The sequence below is a fragment of the Dermacentor silvarum genome, chromosome 4, assembly GCF_013339745.2.
Source record: "Dermacentor silvarum isolate Dsil-2018 chromosome 4, BIME_Dsil_1.4, whole genome shotgun sequence".
Classification (NCBI taxonomy): domain Eukaryota; kingdom Metazoa; phylum Arthropoda; class Arachnida; order Ixodida; family Ixodidae; genus Dermacentor; species Dermacentor silvarum.
Window position 1 is genome coordinate 82,842,262 of NC_051157.2, and position 14,197 is coordinate 82,856,458.

General features: G+C 45.9%; 1 protein-coding gene across 2 annotated transcripts in view; it reads right to left on the bottom strand.

Moving 5' to 3' along the window:
* Positions 1–11,370: 11,370 nt before the first annotated feature.
* LOC119450309 (troponin T, skeletal muscle-like) overlaps positions 11,371–14,197 on the bottom strand; it is a 30,975-nt gene continuing 28,148 nt past the window's right edge. For both annotated transcript variants that reach the window (XM_049665793.1, XM_037713731.2), the window contains exon 12: positions 11,371–11,854. The gene's annotated coding sequence lies outside the window, so the exon portion shown is untranslated. The remainder of the gene's footprint in view (positions 11,855–14,197) is intronic.

The window sequence follows — 14,197 nt, forward strand, 5'->3', positions numbered from 1 at the left end:
TCACCAGGTTTTATATATATATAATATATATATATATATATATATACTTAGTGACGCGTCACTATGCTTTCATATATAAAATGGAGACCGGTCTAGCAACTCATTCAGTTCATCCTAAGACTGCCATGGGTAGACCACAGAAATTAGACGCCAGAAGAAGAGCGTGAATACAATGCACGACCATGTGTTTGATATAGCTTCGCTGGACATTCACGTTCGCAGGGCGGGGTGGCGGCCATTTTTTTTACTGTTAGGGCAGCATTTGAAGATGTTGAAACACCATCAAACGCCCGAGATAAGTGTTGCACCGTGGGGATAACATCCGGATTATTTTGATCAGATGAAGACACCGAAATCGCGGTGTAGCAGCGCATTCGGAATCTGCCTCCATGACAATGTGGCTGATGCAATGACATACGTGATGGTGCAAATTCCTTACAATTTTATAGTTGTCAAAGGCCGCTCAAAAACGTATTTTACAGTGAATCGGTCAGAATGACAAGAGGTTCTTGAAAACGTTATATGCGCGTTTGCACAATGTCTTGGGAGAACTAGATGATTGATGGAGTAAATATTAAGAAGCTATGTGGGCCGTTGATGGGGTGAAGTGAAAGAAAATTTTAATATGCGAGGATAATTTAGGAGTTAAATAAAGATTGTGAAAACACCGTTCTGCGTTTGTTTAAATGCGTTATTCGAGAAGCTTTCAAAGTTTTTTTCACTTCCCTGAAAGAACTAGAAGTGCCATCAGTTTTATATTTGGAGAAACTAGTGGCCGGCTTATGTGTGACCAGCATATAAGGTTTGAAATGCGTAGGGTAATTACCATTTTTGTAGGAAATTACTTGCACAAGTGAGTCCTGCTTTTTTTAGAATCATATTTGACGAACGGCGCAGGAAGTTTACCCATTGTCGTGAACGAGTTCAATGTATACCACAAAAATATTCTCTTGGAGAAATAGTGGACATTATATGGATGATGGGTGTAGAACGTTTCAAAAGTGTCAGTTTGTTTCAGCGCTCGAAAAGGAAATATTAAGCAAGCGCTCGAAAGCGTTATGCTGCCATTGTAAACTTTATTTTTCAATGTCCCGCGAGAACTCTATGGCACACCGAGTTTAAACTTGGTCAACATGGGGTGCAAGTTAGATTCAATGCGTGGCAAAGTTCAACGTTTCTGGCTTAATTTGAGCTTTGGAAATAACTAGCTGGCCCTAGTTTTCTGCATATTTTCATGCTTACCACGAGGCACAAAGTTAGTTTGCACGATATCTTTGGTGAACCAAACAAGAAACTCAATTTATGTTTGCTGCAAAAGGGGGCATGTATTTGGTAATGATTAGGCAAAATTTGAGGCTTGTCAGTTTCGCCTTTTGCAGAAAATTGCGTATTTGAGCACTCAAAATCCCTCTAAGTGTGTTCTTATAATGGCTTAAAATTTAGGCCACCGTACTGGCAGATATACCGGGTGTCCATTTTTCAGTTTTACAGATTTATTAAAGAACGCCTGTAGCAGGTAGAATAATTGTTATCGCTAAGCTGCGTTATTCGAAGAGGCGGACATTAGCAGCAAGAAAATTCGAAACGCATATTCAATTAATTAACAAAAATTGACTATTTAATTTGTTAGTTAATTACTTTACGACACATATTTCATTTTACTTATTGTAGCTGGTGAGTTTGCAAAACGCATCCACTTGCAATGAATTTCCAGGATGACGCCTGTTTCAGATAATATTTCCCAAAGTGTGGGACGAAATAAATGGGCGTTCCAGTCACTTTTGTGGTTCAATGTATAAAACAGCATTTTGGTAAAAAAGTAAATGAAACAACAGTGCATTTTTACAGCGAGTTTGATGGCGCGTATCTCCAAACTGGTGTCATTCTGGAAATTAATTCCAAGTGAATACGCCTGACAAGCTCACCGGCTACAATTCGTAAATTGCAATATATGTCGTAATGTAAATAACTATGGATTTAATTAGTGCAATTTTGTTAAATAGTCGAATATGTATTTCGATTTCTTGTGCTACTAATGTGCGCCTCATCGAATAACCCACTTCAATGATAAGAATTATGCTACCTGCCACAGGCGAGTTCTAAAAATTCCGTAAAACTTAAACATGAGCACCCTGTATAACAGCCATCAAATTCTCATTTGCTGTAATTGAGAGAAACATTATAGCCAATGTGCATGCGATGGTAACTGTGCATGAATTAGTCTGTAAAATATTCCTCCAGAAAATGCTCGGAACGAGTGTCTTCCTTCATGAAGGCACTTGATGGCTTGAATTTCACTGGAAAATGGAGCATCATTAGCGTTGGTCAGACTGATTTATAGTCACTTTAATTCACTCATTTCCGGGTGGCTGTAGTGACAGTTTCTTCTTCCCTTGTGAGGTTATTTATTGTGTCTGTGGTTTATTACCTGAGACAAATTTTCAACTTTTGCTGTGAAAGAGCCAGTTACCCCAAGATTCCCATCGAGAAACAAGAACATCGAGAAATAACAATTAAACAATATTTTCCACAACGACCGTAACATAAAAAAAACAGAAATCTCCTCTAACAGAGCATAGTACTTAAGACAAAACAGAAAGGTGCGAATACGTATATAAAATAGGCGACGCAGACCAGACGCATGACCTCTTGAAAACGAGAGTAGCTTCCAGTCATGAATAAACGGTCGCCGACTTGAAACCACTCAAAGCGCACTCGATAGGGCACACGAATCCATTGCCGCAAGAAAGCAATTAAAATTATGGGATTTAACGTGCCCGACCCACGATATGATTATCGGGTACGCCGTAGTTGGGGGGGGGGGGGGCACGGATTAATTCTAACCACCTGGGGTTCTTTAACGCGTACGCAATGCACGGGTACGATGTCATTTTTGCATTTCGCCCCACGAAAAGGCGCCACCGCGGCCGGGATTGGATGCTATGCCCCTGAGCTTAGCAGCACTACGCTAGAGCCGCTACGCCACCGCGGCGTGTAGAAAGTAATCATGACATTTAAATTTTAAAGCCACTATACCCAAGCATAGGTTTATTTAGAGATAACATATCAATGTCACTGTCCATCAGAACATACCACAGGGCTTTGACAGGCTCATCTCTCATTAGACGGCGCAAGATAGAGTCCAAGCAGACTCCGAAGAAATACACACATAGGAGACTGAGAAGCGACTAATCAAAGATTATATGGCTCAATGAGGGTACGAAATCGTCTCTTTTGTGCAGCGGACCTTTTGTTAGGCTTCTCATCAAACCTCAAGATTAAGATGGCGCTAGATACTCTTGCAAAGTCTGCTTCCCGGTGGGGCCTACGCACCCCAGTTTTTACATATTATACGGAAAGGTTATCTTCCGAGTGGGCCCTTTGTAACAACCCAGACGCTTCAGCATAGCACATTCTCATCGGATGCCCTGATGTTCAATCAACAGGAAGACACACTTCGGGGTCGTTTCGGCATTTGAAAAGGATGTCCTTTGCAAATCAAGAAAGCGCGATTTAATATCCTTTGAAAGAACACTCGCATTAAATTTACCTTTAAAAAGTAGAGAGAGAGAAAGGATAGTGTGGATGGCTGCCACACTGGATTTGCTAGAAAATGCTATAAGATTGTTCGAACGATGAATTCGCGTTTGAAGTTACAGCCCTTTTTTGACATCAACTAGTGTCCTTCCATTTCGTTGCGGTAATTTCTCCGAAATCTACGTGGCGCTAGGGTACTACTCTACACAATAATAAAGTCACTGGAACCCGGAACGTACCGCAGCCCTTTTCTCTTCGCCGCCGGGCCGCCGATTGGTCAGTTGCCATTAGGTGATCACTTTCCGCCATAGATGGTCCACGTCGCGCCGGAGTGGGCAAGCAGACAAAGGCATCGCTCGTACATGCCGCGCGTATGAGCCATCGATGAGGTCGGAGTTTTCATTTTGTGTAATTTGGGGCGTATGGAAGTTTCGTAGACTTAAAATAAAACGGCAGGAAATGTCCGGGTGCTGCGCTTTCGAGGACAGCAACCACCGGGAGTCCAGGAAAGCGCTTTTCGCGACAGCAAATGGCGGCAGCAGGGGCAGTGCTATCTGGCTGCACCGAATAAAGCGCGACAATTCCACTCCCACTTGGTGAACTTTTTGATACCGCAAAGCTTCTCAGCTTTGCGCTATCATCTAACTGCATAAATGGCATAATGTGATCGAGATGCTTCTTCACGCATTTGCTTTGTAGACTGCGGTTTGCATTGCGCAAACAAGGCGAGGAGATGCTCAGAAATATGCAGAACCGAGCAAAATGCCACTCGAAGAGTCGGAATGCGTGCGGCTGTGTAAAAAATAACAATGCAGTGAGAAAATCGCTGCAATAAAGATCTCTTGAGCTGTCAATGTCAAATAATAAAGTACACATTTTCTCGTGTGTTGCTGTTAATTACTGCTTAAAACAACGGGAACGTGACCCGGATAACTCTGTTTTAGCATCCCTTTCGTTGTACTACAGTCAGGGACAGTTTATCTTCGTCGAAGTTAATCTGTATCAATCGCTTCGATCACGGCTAAATCCGTAGGCACGTTCGAAAGCTATTGCATCCATGCTTATAAACGATGCGTGGCGACGCTCGATACCTAGTCAGCCTAAAAAATTATGTGTGACACATGAGCATCGCGTTCGTTTTGCATTTAGAATGGGGGGCGCGCAGTTAAATGCTTCAATGTCCGAGTACATGTAATTTATATCGTATCCAGCTAAGCGAAACACGGTTTTGTTTGTGTATTTCATAGGGCCCATTGAGACAACCATCGTGCTGGTCTTCACTGTAGCAAGCCTAAAAAACCCGAGGAAGAGATGCTAGCGTTTTTTTCAGTGCGTCGAATAGCTACGAGTTAGCTACGAGGGTAAAACAGTCAATGTAAGTGAGTGAGTACGAACTTTATTGAGGTCCTGAGAAGAAAGAATTAAAGCGGGGCCAATGTAAACGGGGCCAATGTAAACAAACCCGAGATTCACGTAGGCCTGCGAAGTATAAAATGCTTAAAACACGAGTATAATGTTGCTTAATTATGCAATTAAACAACTTAGTATATTCCTTGGCTAGATTCCCAGCGAGCACAAAACTTATCGCGAAGGAGAGAAAGGCCTGGCGCTGGTTTCGCTGCATGCAATTTGGCGCCTGTAAAAATCTTCCTATCGTAATTATCTGTACTAAAGTCCCCAGACATCTTTTAAGAGCAGAAAATCTAGCGACTTTAATCTGTACAGCTGCGCACGCGTAGAAGAGGCACCATCTCATGTTTTATGTTAAGGACGATGAAATCTGGCGATTTGCGATAATATAAACCGCTGAAAGCGAAGCTACATAGCTGAGCTCCTGCCGCCCGAGACAAGCGTTGGACCAAATCTGGCAACAACAGCGCAGTGTTGCCTGCGCGTGCTCCGGCGGTGGCGGTACTTTCCAGGTTCCAGTCATTTTGCACAAGAAGTCTTCTCGTCCGCCTACCGACGGCCGTGCGCAACAAGATCCATGCGCCGACATCGGCATTAACGTAAGCTTAGGCTGTCTTTGAAAACACGGCTTTAAAAGCACTCGCAGCCAGCAGCGCGCTTTTCGGGCTGGTCGGATTTAGCAGGGATGTTTCGAATGTTGCGGAACCCCTCGGGCACCACTGTTATAGGGGCTTAAATTCGCCCGTGTCAGCGGCCACATCCGAAGTATTTTGTTCGGGAAGACGCTGCGAAGACGCTTCTCTTGTATATTTACGCATTGTGCAACAAAGGTTCAAGGTTGTCGGTAATCGTTTTTCCTCTTTTTTTATTTTTGCAAATCTCTCGTTTCCTTCTTATTTCGGTCCCACCTACGCTCGATGGAACTGTAATATTTCTCGCATTTGCTGGCGCCCTCCTTTCGTTAAGCACCTATTTGCCAAAAGACAGTTTTGCATCGGCATTCTAACGCTGTTGTCGCGTGACTAAATGCCGTTTCTTTTTTTTTTTTTTTGTGGGGGCGCGGGTGCATTCTTATCAAAGCAGGCAGCCTTCGTGGACAAAATATTACATTTCAAACCGCTCACCGGACGCCGTTTCTATACAAACTTAAAGGTGGCCTCGCTGCAGTGCTTATGTGCGGAACTAAGCAGGAAAAGTGTGCAAGTGCTGGATTTTGCTAGAAAGCTATAAACGTTGCTCGGCTTTCGTTTCGCTTCCGCAAACACCACAAGGCAGACGAAGCCCATATATCTCTATCTCTCTCCAATGACCGCAGCGTTTGCTATTGAAAATAAACCTCTAAAGAAAGTAAAAAAAGGGGGTCGGGGTCGGAGGCAAGCACACTGAACATCTGCAACGCCATATGAATTTGTTGATAGACCTTTCATGCAGGGCGAATGGGCGGCAATATAATGAATTTGCATAATAGCTTACTGTGGCGTCACGACTGCGCCAAACTAGTATTGCGCCACACTGGTATGTAGTTGGTTATATATATATAAAAGGCGAAGTTTTGTCCAATGGGCGAAGCATCGATTACGAGAGCAAATCATGAGACAGCTATACGAAGCAATGCAAGTAGTTTTATCTGCTGTATATAATCCACCAATCGTTCGCTTACTAACTAAATTAACAAGCATGGCGTCACGCGCGCACACGGAAACACGAACAGATCTCACTCAATGGACGCGGACACTCGCTGTCAGAACACTGGCGTGATGAAGAGCGGCAGCAGCGACGAGCGATTGCTTCGCATTGGCTTGAATGAGTCTTCAAAACTTGAGATTACGCGACCTCCACCACTAGACAGGCGAGAACACAGCACAGATTAAGCCACAAGCCATCTCGGCTCTTGTAGACTTTGTACCCACCGCAGATTACCTCCAATATAGGGTGAGCGCCGCCGCGCCATGCGCAGCAATGGCTGGGCTAGCGCGATCAGCTGGCTCCCTTCTTTACTCGTAGCAAGCACTCCACCCCCCCCCCTCCCCCTCTATCTCTCTAGCGCACAGCACCGGCCGAACGTGAAGAGGGCGCCCATCAAGCTACCATCCTTCTCGGTGGTGGTGGTTAAAACTTATTTATTGTCCTTAAAATTGTTGCGAAGAGACACCAGCTGGTCGGAGGTTCTTGGCTTGCGGTGGGGGGCCCTCAGTCCAGGGCTCCGCTTGCGGCTGCCGTTCTGCGGGCCCGGTCAATCAGACTTAGCTGATCGTCCAGGCTATCGCTGGCCAGCAGCTCTTCCCATCGCTCCGCTGTGGGGTGTTGTATGGGGGGTACGGCAGTGATAGCCTGACATGCCCACGTGACATGATATAAGGTTGCTTTATCTGAGCACCATGGGCAGCGAGAAGGGTATGCCGTAGGATGTATTTTACTGAGGATATGCAAATTGGGATACATGCCAGTTTGGATTTGTCTCCAACTGACCGATTCCTCTTTATTTAGTGTTCGGTGTGGTGGGGAATAGGTTTTCCTAAGTCTTCTATAGTGGTTTAGAATGGCCGAGTAGTCGCACGGGACGGAAACGGGTTCCTCAGGGGAGCATTTGGGGATGCTCGGCTCGTGTACCCTCGGGCTACCCTATCTGCCGCCTGGTTTCCCTCCAGCCCCAGGTGACCCGGGGTGCATATTATCCGATGCCGTATTGGGTGTGTGTGTGTACTGAGATGCTCGCCAGTGTCTGTCGCGCTTAGGATGATACCGAGGGCAGGCTGGCTGATGCGCCCTTGTAGATAGTTACGGCAAGCCGCTTGGGAGTCTGTAAGAACTGTGAGCGATCGTCTATGTCTGTAGCCATGGGCAAGAGCGAGCGCAATAGCTGTTTCTTCGGCTTCGGTGATGTTGTGGCATCGTATGGAGGCGCTGGTCAGTTCTTGGAGTGTGTTGTCCAGAACTGTGGTTACTGCCTTGGTGTTCGTGCGGTCGTAGTTGGCAGCGTCAACATAGTATGTGGTGTTCTTGTGCCCGTACTCTCGTTCGAGAGCTTCAATCCTTCTCGGCTCACCCTCTCACGCACTCCCTCACGCCTACAGCAAACGGTGCCCCGGGGCGCGATAGGATCTTATCGCACTTTGATTTTAGGTGGAACGGCATAACGCCTGCGACGGTGATGGCGACGATGACGGCTGAAATTCGCCTGGAGTGTTCTTATAATTGCTATCACAATAATATGTGAAGGAGACAGGAGGAGCACGGCGCCAGAGAGAACGAGATGGGCGAACACAGTGACGTGGTGCTTCATGCCAGGTTCGCCGTTCAAATCTCTCTCTCCGCTTCCTGAGTAGCCCCGACAGCGGCGTTGATTGTATCGTCCTTTAGGTTCTGCGTGTTGCGGTGGGTGGGTCGGGCCGAGTGCAACAGCCTTTCCGCTCTCTATACGGGGCATCCTCGGTATCCTCGATGGGAAGTGTGTCAGTTGCCAATATTCCTCGCAATAAGGCGCTCATGTCCGAAGAGGAGGCGACTCTCAGAGACGGCATTGCCGTGCCGAAAGGCGACGAAGCGTCGGGAGGACGAAACACCCGAGCAGCCGACGCTTTTAACAGCAGAGCTGTTCAAGCTCTTGGTTAGGCCGCGCAGTGCGAACAAAAAAGTTGTCGCAGTTTCACCTGAAAGGCGAAGCATCAATTGCGATAGCATATTTGTAGAGAGCTATACGGAGTATACGACTATACGGATAGTCGCTTTATCAGCTGTATAAACTGGAACATGCAGCAGCACCGGCAACACGCAGAACTGTTGTCGACGCCGTCGGCGTTTTGCCCACGTTCGCACAAAATGCGTGCGGCGTTGGTGACTGTTGCCGGAGCCTCTGATATAAATAGGTACTTGGTGCCGCAGCTAAACGTCCCCTCCCTTCCCTCCCCCTTCCCCCCCCCCCACGGCCTTTCGTGCGTCAGAAGAAGGCGCGTTTGCTCTGCATATATGGTGATTGCAAAGGAGGAAAGAGACGCCTACTTCTGCAGCCCTTAAGGGAGCACGGCACAGAACGCGCGTTTGTTCTCCGCCGTGCGTTCACTCCCCGTGAAAGCGCGCATCCCTCGCGCCCTTTCACTCGCACATACAGCGTTCGGCGGCGCGCGGCGACGATTTCATCTCCATTGACGTCATACGGAACCTCACGGCGACGGCGACGGCGACGGCGACGGCAACGGCGACGGCAACGGCGACGGCGACGCCGACGGCAGAAATCTGCTTTGGAGTGTCCATATAATTGCTATCGCAATAAAAACTGCGCCTGGCGATGACGTCACCGCGCGTTGCCTAGCCGCCACCTCGCTGAGCGGCGTGTGCTTCGCATGCTCTCCGTGCCACGCACATTTTGCCTTGACATGGGACATTAGGGAGAGGGAAGGAGAGCATGAGCGCGGCGGGCTCTATGCTCTGGAGAGAGGAAGTTAAATGAGAGCGAGAGAGAGAGAGAGAGAAATTGTAGCAGCAGCAACGACGCAACTCGCAGAGCTGCTGCTGACGCCGTCCGCGTTCCCCGCGTTCGCGCCGAACGCGCACGGTGTCCGTGACATCAGGCGGCTCGGCAGGTTTCGACCAGCCACGTCCCGGCAACAGTGGAGGCGCAGCTTGGCCGTGACGTCACCGGGGAGATAAAGCTCGGGGCCGCCGCGACGGCGGCAGAACTCTCGTTGACTCTGTGGCGAGTACATGTAGCCTTGACATGGGACGACCAAGGAAGATCCGGACACCCGAAGAAGAAGCCGCTCATCTTGAAGCGCGTCGCGTGGCCAAGCGAGAATCTGCGTGTCGGCGGTGAGCTGATTCGGAATAGCGTGCCTAGCAGCACTTAGCATTTCCTGGAAGAAGCTAAAAAGCTCCGCTTATCCAGCCTTGCACCACTAGTAAAACCTGGAAGAAGCTAGGTCGATCACCATCTCCGCTACGTTACCCTTTACCTTTCGAAACTCCAGCCTTGCACCAGAATAACTCACTAGTGCACACCATCTGAAAGCGCGAGCTGGCCGGGCCCGGGTCAAAAAGCACACGCCGTGAACTGAAAGACGCTCGGGCATCGAAGATGCGTTATGTGGGGAGGAGGCATCGGTAGAAGGCAAAGCTCTTCGTCCTGTTAAGGCAGGGGCTTCATTCAATGCGAATGTCCGGAGGAAGATTATCAACAGAATTCTCGGAACACTATCCCTCTATATCTCTCTGAGGTGATAACATGACAAAACACGACACAACAAAAAAGAGCCTCTCTATTTTTAGTTAAATTGAGGAAGCTTTAACCTGACAATAGAAGACCGAGTTTTAAACAGTCAGTTTGTTTTAAAACTTTAGAATATTTTAATCCGCCTATATTGGGTATGCTGTCGATATCGAGCCTCTCCCACAATTCTTCTTACCTTTCAAATCCTCAACTGCGTAAGCAAACACTAAAAACACAGAACCAACCTTTGGAACCATTATGATTTCCACGCAATTTTTATTGGGATGCAAACCTCATTTGGATTTCATATTTGTCAAAACTGGTAACTACTTTGCGACGCAATAAAACTTGTAAATAACAAAAAATCTTATTCACTTCGACGACGCACGAGTCACCAACGCGGAAACTCACATGCCTGCTATCCCTTATTGGGGCTTTTCCGGATTTTCACTTATTCGAGGACTTCACGCATTTTGTTGAACCATCTCCGAAGGTTTCCGCTAATATTGCATACATCCGGAATTCTTGTGGCCTACCCTCTCGCCTTTGCTTGAGTATCCGTTTCATACGCGCCTGTCCGGGTGTATCACTCGATGACGTGGGCAGCATATGCTTGGGAAACCGCCAAGTTCACTTAGTCAATCAATAAAATTTCAACAGTTCAGCCATCTTTAAGCGAACACTGCAATGGCGAAATTTTGAAACCGCGTGGCGATAAGGCCATATACACTTAACAAATATTATATCATTAGCACGTCTTACGGGATATCCGTCCCAACAGTGCACTATAATACAATAAAACACATTGCCGTTCCATTCAGCTTTACTCCGAGCAGTACATCAAGGGTGCACTTTCGGGATACCTGTAACATGAGACAATATACGACACTGACCATTTTGAGAACGAGTATCTCGAAACTGTAGATGGTATCTAAGTTATTGCGAAAGAGACGTGAGCTGACGCTACAATACACTAATTCTGCGTTTGCACATGCTCTTATAGCTGAATAATTATGGGCGGAACACCTTCACTAACCAACTGAACCTTGCAATTTGTCGTGAAAGTAATACTCGCCTCTACCTGAGCTACCTGGAAAGACGAAATTCCGCTACCTGACAAAAGCCCTTCATTCCAAAAATATGTTCAATGTAAATAAATCATGAACAGGCGGGTAATATACGGAATTTTTCTTGCGAAATAAATTGTAATGGAAACTGAATTCGCTTCGCTTTCTTCGTTTTTATTGTAATCCGTCTTTGAACAAAAGTGAACAACATATGTATCTTGAAACAGAAACAACGAAGCATGCCTTCAATCTTTAACACCAGAAAGATGGGCAGCTCGAAACATTCAAAGAAATAATAATAAAATAAAAAACAAAGAAAACGTCAGCGTAGAGTAAATTTCTCTAAAAACAAGCGGAGAAATATTGGGTGTCAGAACACAGAGAGCATTTTTTCAGCAGGCTCGGTGTGGGTTTTTCGACCGGAGTACTTATGTTTCAGAATACAAATTTGTGGCAAGTTTATTACTCGGCGATAAGGTGTGCAGAAAACCGCCATGACGACGTCTTCATATTGCCATAGCTGGGCGTAGCGCTCCACATTTTTATTTTTTATTTTTGTGAACGTTTCAACCTTGCCGCTTGTCTTTAGTGCGAGTTCTCGTCGATGGCTGTGGCGATGTCTTGGGAAAGGTAGGAGCTAAAGATAGGAAAAAAAGGAAGGCAGGAAATGTGATTTCAGGCATTGAAGCAGTCAGCCATTAAAGGAATAATATTTTTCCCGGATACAAAATTCAAACACAATATGTACACATAGCATATTCAATATAGTCAAGGCTATCCCGAGCCATCTAGTGCTATAGGTCACCTTTAAAAAGAAGGAGTGAGGCATGTAGCAATCAGTCATTCACTTAACCAGTTTTCTTGTGCCACATACACTGCACAGGGTAGTCAGACAGCTTTTATATTGAAAATACTTACGAGTTCCCCAACTATACAATGAACTATGTGAATTATGAATCTTAGGGTCTTTTTACGACAAAACATATTTTTTATTTTTTAAAAAGCTATAAGCGCAGACAATGTGGCGTTCTTGCAGACGAGTTCTTAGGCGAGGCGGACAAATGTTGCCGCTAATAACGTGAGCCTCAGAAGACTAATTAACAAACATTTATTATTAGCTTTTTTATTAGTACCTTAGGGGAAATTGTTAAATGGAGAACTTGAACATTTTAATGCATCCTCAGTGTTTTTTTTTTTCAGCTTTAAGTTCGCATCAAATTCGAGACATTTATCATTGAATTTCAGAGGTAAATCAAGGCGATATCGAAACCGATTGCCGCGGGAGCACAGAAAAGGCGGCTCCGCTATCGTATCAGACCGAAACGCCCTGTGACGTCAAGAGCGAGGAAGTTGGAAGTGAGTGTCAACTTTGGAAACCGAAGGTCTCGGCCAGTCGCGACAGTTACTGATACGGCACGGTCTGCTTGGCAGGCGTGTGCGGCTCTGTGTCGGGTTAGGATTTGCCGCGGCATGCTATCGTTGAAATTTCATCCCGCACTTATTTACGGGGCGTTGCCGTCTAACGCGCAGCAGGACACGCTCATTCTTTATATTGCCTCGATTGACCTTTGGAACTCGCTGACGAATATATCGAATCAAGTGCGATTTTCAAGATTATTAAAAATGGGTGCGTCATTTAGGTGCGACTTCCCTCAAATTTGCCATTTACACAACTGCCCCTAAGGCACTAATTAAAAAGTTAATTAATAAATGTCTTCGTTAATTATTCTTCGGAAGCTCACGTTATCAGCGGCAAAGTATGTCCGCCTTGCCTAGAAAAGCCATGTTGGCCACGTTGGCTGCGCTTGTACCTTTTTTAAAAAATAAATATCTGTATTGTCTAAGAAAACGCCCTGTATACACAAAGAATTAGCGTAGCTTGCACTGGAGGCACGATGCTAAAGAGACAGTGGACCTGATGGGCACCTAGCTAGTACAGGCTTTTGGCCTAGCCTAAGCACTACCAAGTTATTCCTAGCATTTCCAGGAATTTATTGCTTATTTGTCGATTATCGATTAGCTATTGATTGGCTATCGCAAGGTATTGGCCACACATTTGGGCTAGGCTAAACATAACCACGTGATCCCCAGCATTTTCCGGAATTTATTGATTATTGATCGATTATTGATTAGCTATTGATTGGCTATAGATGACTGACTGAGCTTAAGAAGTCCCAAACGTGCTTAGCTAGACTTAGCCAGGCTCAGCTTCGCTAGTTCACAGGGGTATGTGTCATTGCGCTTGGACCCTTTCTGCCCTACCACAAGGATCGGCCCACATTTTCTGTTCGCGAACCACGTACTAACGGCCGCTTTAAACAGCTCCGCTGTTAAAAAGAAGTATATGCTGGAGCTGTTCGTGAGAGGTTATGCCAGCCATATACCATGTTGGGCCTATTCTCATCGAAGACGGCGGGCCAATGAGAAACAGCATTGACGTATCCATTCGTCAGTGAGGTTGAAGAGGTCTGGCTTTGCAGTCAAAAACAGTTTATAGGTTTTCTGACATCCTGTACCACATCTCTTTCTAGAAATGATTTACTCAAGACTTAAGCTCCGGGGAATTCTGGGAGTCCCTCGCAATATCAGTAATTACAGTGACATAATTTTAATGTAACCCTTGGAGACGTGTGTGCAATCAAGAACTGCTCTAAATAGGCTCGCTTGGAACACATTTTTATCATTCAGTGGAGCAGATCTCTCAAATGTGGTTGAATGATTTCTGATGCCGCTGTTACCAAGGAATAATAGATAAAGCACACGAACTACGTGGATTTCTACCTCCCGGCGTCAACAAAGAACTTACATGGCCCACACTTAATATGATCATCATCATCATCAGCAGCAGCAGCAGCAGCCTAGATTTATGTACACTGCAGGACGAAGGCCCCTCCCTAAGATCTCCATTTACCATTTATTGCGCTAGCTGATGTATACATTCATAGTCTAACGAACAAAGTAACAAAAGTTTAAAAAAGAA